At 48.6% G+C, this 10,272-nt stretch overlaps 1 pseudogene; it reads left to right on the plus strand.

Moving 5' to 3' along the window:
- Positions 1–890: 890 nt before the first annotated feature.
- Positions 891–2,112, plus strand: LOC112119507 (annotated as a pseudogene).
- The last annotated feature ends 8,160 nt before the right edge of the window (positions 2,113–10,272 follow it).

The following is a 10,272-nucleotide window of genomic DNA, read 5'->3' on the forward strand; positions in this document are numbered from 1 at the left end:
CTGTTACCACTCCGGCTACAGGCTACAGACTGACAGAACAGAACCAGTCAGCTATTAACCAAGGGACAGAGGAGCTACTAGACTTTTGTTTGCTGACAAGTGACTGAATGAGGGCTGAGACGCTGCGATCTTTTCAGGTTGTGATGAAACCCAAAAGAGATACGCTACATTCTAAGTCCCACTGTAACCTAAGAAATCATCTCTGAAAGAAGATCAGAGGGGAAAGAATGGGTTGATGTGTGTACCAAAGGACAGATGTGTAAATATTATGCCAAAACTTTTAATTGTAATAAAGATATTACAAACCAAACTTTCATGACATGATTTTATATTGAAAGCCAGCAGCAGAGTTGTTGGAATCTCAACAGGAAGGAGCAGTGGTAACTTTACTGCTTAATGGCTTTTGCTTTCGAAAGTATATCAGATGCCACGTACTTCACATAATGTTTGCAAAGGGTTTATGCTCTGAAATCATTTTCAGTGAATAGTTGTATGATACTATCTCTTAGTAACAGACCAGAGGCTGTTTCTAACACTTACATTTCGGGTTGTGCATTCAATCACTCTTGAAGACTTGTGCAAGTATTTCCAAAAATTCCTGACAAAACAGAACTGCTGCTCTGTGTTTCAGCAAAGAGTAGACCTCAGATATAGGAAAGGAGTGTGGAGTAGTGATTGTGTTAACTTACACCCATCACCTCTTACAGGAGCATTGCTCAAGTAATTTGCACACTCAACTGGATATTAATGCAAACGTAGTGTTTGCACTATTCACCCATTTGTGATGCCGTCCCCTCCCCCGCCCAGTTGAAGTAACTCTCTGAGTTAGCTGGGAACTTGCCAAATATCTACAAACACCTGCATGGGGAGAGGATGGAGGTCCTGTGAGGATGAAGAGAAGCCTGTAGGATGATCAGACTCGCTGGATTCAGGCTACTTTGGCCAGGGAAACAGTTCAGCTTCCCTTGGAGGGATTCTTGGGGAGTCAGGGTGTATCACCGGGAGCATCAGAGAAGGGGAAGTAAATAGAACCTGGTTCTGACGTTCTTAAATCCAAGACTTTGGTTTTGCTTGCACTGAGAGCAGAATGATGTCTTGCTAAATATCATGTAGTCTCCTGTTCTTTTTCCTTTCAGGAAGGAAAGTTCAAAACTCCTCGGACATGCCCAGTACATTATGTCAGCTGTCAATGACACCAAATTCAACTCTGCAGTGTTCCTTCTCACCGGGATACCTGGGCAAGAAGACTTGCATCTCTGGATCTCTGTCTCCTTCTGCTTCATGTATGTCATTTCCATAGTAGGAAATTCAGTCATTATGTTCATTATAAAAACAGATCCAAGCCTCCATGAGCCCATGTACATTTTCCTTTCCATGTTGGCCATCACAGACCTTGGCTTATCGATATCTACCATACCGACGACATTGGGGATATTATTATTTAACTCTAGGGAGATCAGCCTTGATGCCTGTTTTGCCCAGCTGTTCTTCATCCACTCGCTTTCATACATTGAATCCTCCATGCTCTTGTTGATGGCCTTTGACCGCTTCGTCGCAATCTCTAACCCACTGAGATATGCTTCCATCTTAACCCCATCAAGAATATCCAGAATGGGACTTTTCTTTGTGCTAAGATCGGTGGCCCTAATATTCCCACTCCCCTTTCTCTTGAAACGGTTCCGATACTGTCGATCCAATGTCCTCTCCCATTCCTACTGCCTGCACCAGGAAGTCATGAAGATGGCTTGTTCCGATATCACAGTCAACAGCATCTATGGCTTGTCTATTAAACTCTTAATGGTGGGTTTGGACTCGTTGCTCATCTTTCTCTCTTATGTGATGATCCTCAAAACTGTGCTGAGTGTCGCATCCCACGCGGAGAGACTCAGGGCCCTGAACACCTGCGTCTCTCACCTCTGCGCCGTCCTGCTCTTCTACATCCCAGAGATTGGCTTGTCTGTGATACACAGATTTGGGAACAGCTCTTCTCACTTCCTTCAGATTCTGCTGGGCTATGTCTACCTGCTGGTACCGCCCCTGATGAACCCAGTAGTGTACAGCATGAAAAGCAAACACCTTCGTTCAAGGATAATCAGGCTGTTCATCAAGTGAAGGTTGTGACACTCTGTGCCTCAGGGGAACCCCCTGCACCTCCATGTTCATCCTTATAATATGATTGTGTGTATCCAATGCAAATTTTTTCATGTAAGGTGTCTTTGGAAGGCTCATGATGCACTGAGCATTGTTGTTATAGTGATACTTTGAGCAGGGGGTTGGACTAGATGACCTCCTGAGGTCCCTTCCAACCCTGATATTCTATGATTCTATGATTCTATGATGTTACAGTAATTGTTGTTATAGTAATGTTATAGGTTGTAATTTCATGTATATAGTTATGAGGGTGAAAATGTGTCCTCATGGCTTAAGGCAAGCCCAGACAAAAACTCCCCAAGAGCAAAGGGGCTGTTCACACCTCATCAGGGCATGTATGGGACAAACCCAGCCCAGCCTCACAGGAACAAAGGACACTGGCCTAGGCAACAACAAAGGCTCTGTTGGACTCTCAAGTGAGTCACCCCCCTTGGTTTGGTCAGTTTGGGACTGCGATGAGGTAATGCTCACCTGACTCTGAGGGGGCAGGCAAAGCCAAGAGTGGAGAAAGAACATGATAAAAGGGAGAGACTTTTTCCATACTCTTCCTCTCTTTTCCACCAACATCTACAGACACCGTCACCACTAAGCAACTGAAGTGCTGATCAAAGGGAAGAGCCTGGCTGAAGAGTAACCAGCCAGCCTGCGGTGAGAAGCATCTAATTTTGTAAGGGCTTTGAAAGTGTTAAGATCAGCTTAGAATGTGTTTTGCTTTTATTTCATTTGACCAAATCTGACTTATTATGCTCTGATTTATAATCACTTAAAATCTATCTTTGTAGTTAATAAATCTGTTTGTTTATTCTACCTGAAGCAGTGTGCTTGGTTTGAAGCGTGCCAGAGACTCCCCTTGGGATAACAAGCCTGGTACATATCAATTTCTTTGTTAAATTGATGAACGCATATAAGTTTGCAGCGTCCAGCGGGCATAACTGGACACTGCAGACAGAGGCTTCTAGGGTTGTGTCTGGAATCGGAGATATTGGCTAGTGTCATTCGGTTGCGCAATCCAAGGAGCAGCTTACATGGCAGAGGCTGTGCGTGAACAGCCCAGGAGTGGGGGTTCTCACAGCAGAGCAGGGTCAGGCTGGCTCACAGAGTCTAGGATTGGAGTGGCCTAGAAAATCACCGGTCCAGATAACACCAGAGGGGAACGTCACAAAGGGTCAGTTCATCACCTGGCTCCAGCACTGGTGACACGGGCCATGAAAAACATGGGCCGCCTATTCCATCCGAAGAAGTGGGTTGTAGCCCACGAAAGCTTATGCTCTAATAAATTTGTTAGTCTCTAAGGTGCCACAAGTACTCCTGTTCTTTTTGCGGATACAGACTAACACGGCTGCTACTCTGAAACCTATTCCATCCTGGACACTTACATCCGAGATGACATGAGCTACTGATCTCCACTTTGTACACAGAGGTTGCGAAGGGGTCTAAGGCCTGTAGCCATGCGAGAGGGGTGCCCCCCCCCCCATACTGGTGAGGAAGGACAGTGAACTGGGAAAAGGAGACTAAGGCTGGCAGCAGTATATTGAAAGTGACTGTGTTCGTGCAGAGCCAGGGCACCGGTAGGATGTTGGCCCATAAAGAGCCATATCGGTGGCCACGCTAACCTCCGAATTCCTGCCTATACAGTCAGTAAAGAGAAGGGAGGTGGATGTTGTTTCCCATGACACCTGGCCTGTCACTGTCCCGTCTCTGCTTAAACATCCTTGGGCCATAAAAAAAGCTGCGGAGCTGTTCTGTAGTCACAGTTCTGGCCCTTCCTGAGCGCTCTGGGTGCTGTGTGATCCATGAGGCCTGCACCAGCTGAGGACAGGGGCTATTCAAGGGGCACGGACACCCACCCTTCCCCTACGCCCTGCGCCAGGTGCTTGTGACTGAGTCGTGTCAGAGATACGATTATCGCCAGAGCTCCAGGAGAAGCCATTCACGCAGCCCCTCCACCCCCTTTGATGGCCCCCTGCCTCCCAGAACAGGGCTCCTCCCAAACCTCTATTCCCAAACCAGAACACCTGAATCCACAGCCAGACCACTCTTGGCCCCCCCACTCCCTTGACACCCCGTGCTGTTGATCTGTCCCATTCTCCTCCAAAGCAAACTGAATCAGGCTGCCCCACACCTGGCTGCAGCTTGGTGCATGCAGCTCCCCACTGGGCCTGGAGCACAGGTGATCTAGAGCATCTCAGGGGGGCAGGGGGCTCAAGTCTCCTGCAGGGGCCCTGGTGGGGGAATAGGGCAAAAAGTCTCCAGTTGCTCTGCAGGGCCCAGGCTGAGGGGGGTTATCTGTAGCAAGGAACACCCACTGGTCGGGGTGCCCATTCACTGAGCGCCAGTGTTGCCTCCTGCCCAGCATGGTCCAGGACCCTCAGACTCCCAAGCCTCCACATTCAAATAGTGGCGGGGCTGGGGCAGGCAAACAGGGTAGGGGAGCTGCAGGCACCGCACCCTCCCACCAGCACTGCCCCAGGCCAGGCAGGGGACCAAGAGCCCAGGGAGGAGGCAGGGGTTGCACACAGCCGAAACTGGGGAGCCCTGCTGTCTGTGGCATGCAGCAGCCAGAAACCCCTGACCTGGGCCTGCCAAGCCTCCTCCTGCCCTGCACTCGCTCTGCCAAGTGGTAGGAGCTTCTGGGGGGAGGAGGTAGGGGCGGAGCGGAGCCGCAGCGCCTGAGGGCTCCTCTCCGCCCTGTCACTGGCAGGAGCCCTCAGCTGGCCGGCTGGCCGAGAGGAGCAAGTGGGTGTGGGAGACGCCCTGGGCCAGCTGGCCGAGAGGAGCGGGGGGGAGGGACTGGGAGTGGAGAGGAACCAGCAGCAAGTGGACGGCCGGGCCGGGCCAGCAGGCCAGGACCCATTTTGAGTGTGGGCCCAGAGACATGGCACCATTGGCACCATTATTAATCCAGTACCGAGACAAACCCTGCGCATGGGGCCCTCTTTGGTGGGCTGCCTTGGGCAGCCAACCATACCGCCAACCCCAAAAGCCAGCCGTAAAGATGAGATCCTAGAATGTGTCAGGCGAGATAGGGAAGTGTTAACATTCTTATACAATACACTGACGAGACCTTCTCTGGCAAACTGTGTAAAAGTCTGGTCACTCCTATTCCAGAAAGATTAATTTAAACTGGAAGAGGTGCAGGGAAGGTCTCCTTGTATGGTCAGGGCAATGGAGGACCTGGCTTACATGGAGACTTTTGAGCTTGTCTGGTTTAGCCTAACACAACACAGGCTGAGCAGACATTGCACTATAAATACATTGTGGGTGGGGGGCGGGGAGTAAACACCAGGGAAGGAGATGAACTTCTGAAGCTAAAGGACAGTGCTGGCAAAAGAAGAAATGGGTAGAAACAGGCCAGGAATAAACTCAGTCTGGAAAGGAGAAGGAGGTTTCTGACCATCTGAGGAGGAAGGTTCTGGAACAGCTGCCCAACAGGAGCACTGCAGGGAAAACAACCCAGCTGGTTTTAAGATGTAGTTTGACAGGATTATGCACCGGATGATATGTTGGTGTCACCTGCCATAGCTGGGGACTGGAGACATTGACCTAGGAGGTCCCTTCCAGGCCTTTGTCCCTATGGGTCACATTCACCCATTTTGTGTTGTTAGAAGGCTTTCCCTCAACCCTCCCAACTTCTTGTCACGCAGACAGCAAGCAGCAAAAGACCAGAAGTCCAAAGCGCAGACAATGCGATGTTTTTGGGTTTAGTTTCCAAGCAAGCATATTTGGAAGCCCTTCACATCAGTCGGGCTTATCTCTATACACCAATAGAGTCTGTTCCCCGGTGTTCCCTTCCCAGCTCCGACCGCACAGAGCGTTCGCTCCGTGTTCCCCTTCCTGGCTCCGACGCTGCATGACCTTGCCTGTGTCCCTGTTCCCCATTCCCTATTCCCTGTTCCTTAAGGAATACCATGCAATATTTCCTGATAAATTTTATATTCTCTACTTGGTTAGGACCCCTCCCCCTTCCAAGCAGTATATCACATACCACCACTGCCAAACTCCCATGGGGGAATCAGCCGTACAATTTTCTATGGGCATATCCTTAAGGCCCTTATCTGCCTTATTACCACAACTTGGGGGTGTAGCAGTCCACGTGCTCCCTCCTTCTGCCACTTCACATCGCGGGATCTGGGCAGGGTTTACAATAGTGACAATTGTGATGAGCAACAATGCTTGTTCCACTCCAGGCCACAGAATCCTTGGGTTCCCCTTTGTAGGTCCACCTGTAATATGCATGTAACAATTTATACGTCCTCCTTAACCCCCATTTTGTGCCCTTTTATTTGCACTTGATTTTCCAGCATTGGTAGACCATGCTTCACAGGCAGGTCAGACCATGCTTGACTTGTTTTCCCACCTCCCTTTCCTGGAGGGCCATAATCTGAGTCTTTTTGCTTACAAGTAGCTTGTTTGCTGACCAGGTATATTTATTATTTGCAGCTCCGTTGTGCTCCTATGGGCAGTTCTCTCCTTCTCTTATGAGCTAGGTAATTTGCATCCACACAGATGCTTTCTGGCTCGCTTTTGGATCCAAAGCTATTAGCAGCTCAGAGACTCTGTCTTAAAAGCGACACAATCAACTTCCACCAGAGTTCTGATTACTTTTCACTTTTAACTCCTGCTTCTAAAACACACAGCCACCTGAAAAAGTGAGCACAACCTATCATGGCTCATTTTGGAACCCAAATAGGATTTGAATCAAGTAGCATGTTTTGTTTGCATTTCTTTTACCCGTTCTACAATATACACTGCACATGTTCTGGGAAAATGCACACCCCCTCCACAGTTCAACTCTACAACATTATATTAGCCACATCAACTTTCACACAAGGTGTAACTGCCTCCCTCGTGCGCACCGAGTTCTCATCCACCCCCACGAAAGCGACAGTCCGATCACCAGAGCCACCCCAAGGCTCAGTGTTCCCTCAGACCCTAGTGAGAGAAGGCCCAGACACAGGCGGACTGTGATTTTGATTCTTTGTTTTTATACGCCTGTAACTAGTTAAGTGATAAAAATACACCTCAGTTCTTAAAGTATAGGTCTTACCGGCAGGCCTGAATATCTATATTTTAATATGTGTCACACCGGGAGCTCATGTGGAGTTGCTTGTCCACTATGACCCTGCTCTAGGCCCTGGCCGATGGATCTGTCTCTCTGCAGACTCAGCCTTATCGTCTGGAAAAGAAATTGTTCTTGGATTCCTGTGTAGTGATGTCACAGGAGTTTAATTCCCTGAGTTCCTGGTAATCTCAGTATGCAGAGCTGCCAGCTGCCCCCTCCCCAGCCACTAGCCCAAGTGAGGAAGGATGGGTCAATGGTTAAAGTGCTGTCCTGGAACTCAGAAGAACTGGCTTCAGTTCTAGGCTCTTCCACTGACTTCTTCTGTGACCTTGGGCAACTCACTTAGTCCCTGTGTGCCTCAGCCACATGTGTTTTAATACGGCTCAATGTAAAGGTGTATATCTAGGAACAAGGGGAGCAGGCCGTCCTTACCAGATGGGTGACCCAATCCCAGTGAAGCAGTGACTCTGAAAAAGACCTGGGGGATCATAGTGGATAATCAGCTGAACAAGAGCTCCCAGTGTGAGGCTACAGCCAAAAAAGCTAATACAATCCAGGAGGTACAACCATCGGAATCTTGAGTAGGAGAAGAGAAGTTATTTTACCTCTGTATTTGAGACTTGTCTGACCACTGCTGGGATATTGTGTCCAGTTCTGGTACTAGAGTTCAAGAAGGATGTTGATAAATTGGACAGGGGTCAGAGAAGAGCCACGAGAATGATCAAAGGATTAGAAAACCTGCCTTAGAGTGATAGACTGAAGGAGCTCGATCTATTTAGCTTAACAAAGAGAAGGTTAAGGAGTGACTTGATCAATCACAGACGGTAAGTACCTGCATGAGGAACAAACTTTTAACAATGGGCTCTTCAGTCTAGCAGAGAAAGTTATAACTTCTATCAGAGAAAGTTATAAGAGGATCCAATGTCTGGAAGCTGAAGCTAGACAAATTAAGACTGGAACTAAGGTGTAATTTTTTTTTAACAATGAGGGTAATTACCCATTGGAACAATATACCAAGGCCGTGGTAGATTCTCCATCACTGACAATTGTTAAATCAAGGCAGGATGTTAGACTAACAGCACTGCTGTAGGAGTTATTGTGGGGCAGGTCCCTGGCCTGTACGATGCTGACGTTCAGAGTCGGTGATCACAATGGTGCCTTCTGGCCTTTGGATCTGCCCAGTGGTGTTAATAGCACCGCACGGAGTGTTGTACTGATAAATATGAGGCGCTTGGATGTTACAATAATTGGGGCCAGAGCTAAGTGCCTTAGAGACATTTCAGCTCTGTGTGCCTCATAAGGACGATTTGGGGCACTGGGTGGAGAACCTGAACTCTTCCCAACACCCCTTGGTGATGAGACCTGTCATTAGCACAGTCCCCTTTAACGAGGGAGTTATGGGCTCCTCCTGCAGCTCAGCAGTCAGAGGGGGAATCAGGACGTGCTTTCAGAGAGCGAAGGATCTGGAGAGTGTTGCCTGGCTGAACAGAGCCCTGCTGGGCTGCCCCTCGGTCTGATCCTGACCCCACCCTCTGCATGAGCACTGAGAGCCGCTCTAGCGCTGGAGATAGACCTCACACCCTGCATCCAAATTTCCATCATCAACAAGTTTGGGGACAGCTGAATCTGGGGGAGGGGTTGTTTGTGTCCAATGTGGAGCTAGCAGCAGGCATTTGGAGCTGGGCTTGGGTCAAGGCCCTTTCCATTAAGAATATGCCTGGCCTTGCTTAACTGGTGTGTGCATGTCTCATGTCTGAGAAAGAGGAGGAGACCCTCTGAGCTGTGCATCAGGTACCCAGTGACTCTACGCGCCCATCATTGTTATGTCCATCTGTCTGTGGGTAACCTTGGTGCTTATAACTCGGGGCTCTGTAGCCCAATGCAGAGGGACACAGCATCTCTGCCACTGATGGACTGTGTGGCCAGAAATGCCCACTAAGTAACCCTCAGTGCCTTCCTTGGTGGGTGCTCAGCTTGAGAGACAGCCAGCGGCGCCAGCTCCCGGGATTTTATTGGGAGACTCGCACTATTTCCTGTCTTTCTTAAAGCCCCAACTTCTGGGATCAAGAGACTGTGCAGGAATCTCAGCTTTTCATTTTCTTAAAAGAGTTTACTTTAAAAAGTGAGTTCCAGAAAAGCTAGAATCTCTGTATCAGGTGCACCACAAAGGCTCAGAAATCAAAGGCACAAGAAAACGAACCTCACATTAGTGTATTTTTCAATCTCATTATTTTAATCCAATCTCATTGTTTTTTGTGGGGGTGACTCAGACTTGTTGAACCGGGCTGGGCGATACTGCATACCTAGTTGAAGAGATCTAAAAGGCAACAAGCAAAAGTCACAAAAAATAAAAGCAATTATTTTTCAAGGTACATCAGAAGCAGGAAGCCTGCCAAACAATCAGTGGGGCTCCTGGACGATTGAGGAGCTAAAGGAGCACTGAAGGAAGATGAGGCTGTTGCAGAGAAGCTAAATGAATTCTTTGCATTGCTCTTCACTGCTGAGGATGAGAGAGAGATTCCCACACCTGAGCTATTCTTTTTAGGTGACAGATGTGAGGAACTCTCCCACATTCAGGTGTCAATAGAGAAGGTTTTAGAACAAATCAAGAAATTAAACAATAAAAAGCCACCAGGACCAGATGGCATCACCCAAGATTACTGAATAAACTCAAATGTGAAATTGCAGAACTACTAACTGTGGTATGTAACCTATCACTTCAATCAGCCTCTGATAGCTAATGTGATAGCGGGGCTGGTGCTGCCGTTCAGTTGGGAAGCATCAGTACACGTCCCCTGTGATTTGGCCTCCTGCATTTTGCCACTGGCCGTGACGGGGTTAAAGTTGGTGAACATTAAGCCAAGAAGTTGAGGTTCCCTGATGGCCAAGTGGCCCCCAAAGGAATGTGCAGGCATGCTTCATAAAGACAGTTCCCTCCCTGTCTGAACACATACTGTCTGCTGCCCGTGCAACCTCTCCGATGACTCCTCGTCCTTTTGGGTGAAGACCTCTGGTGCCAGCGGCTCCCCTTCTAGCAGGAATTGGGTAGGTTGGCAGGT

This window comes from Terrapene carolina, unplaced genomic scaffold (genome assembly GCF_002925995.2).
Source record: "Terrapene carolina triunguis isolate 2854851 unplaced genomic scaffold, T_m_triunguis-2.0 Scaffold22969, whole genome shotgun sequence".
In the NCBI taxonomy this organism is placed as follows: Eukaryota; Metazoa; Chordata; order Testudines; family Emydidae; genus Terrapene; species Terrapene triunguis.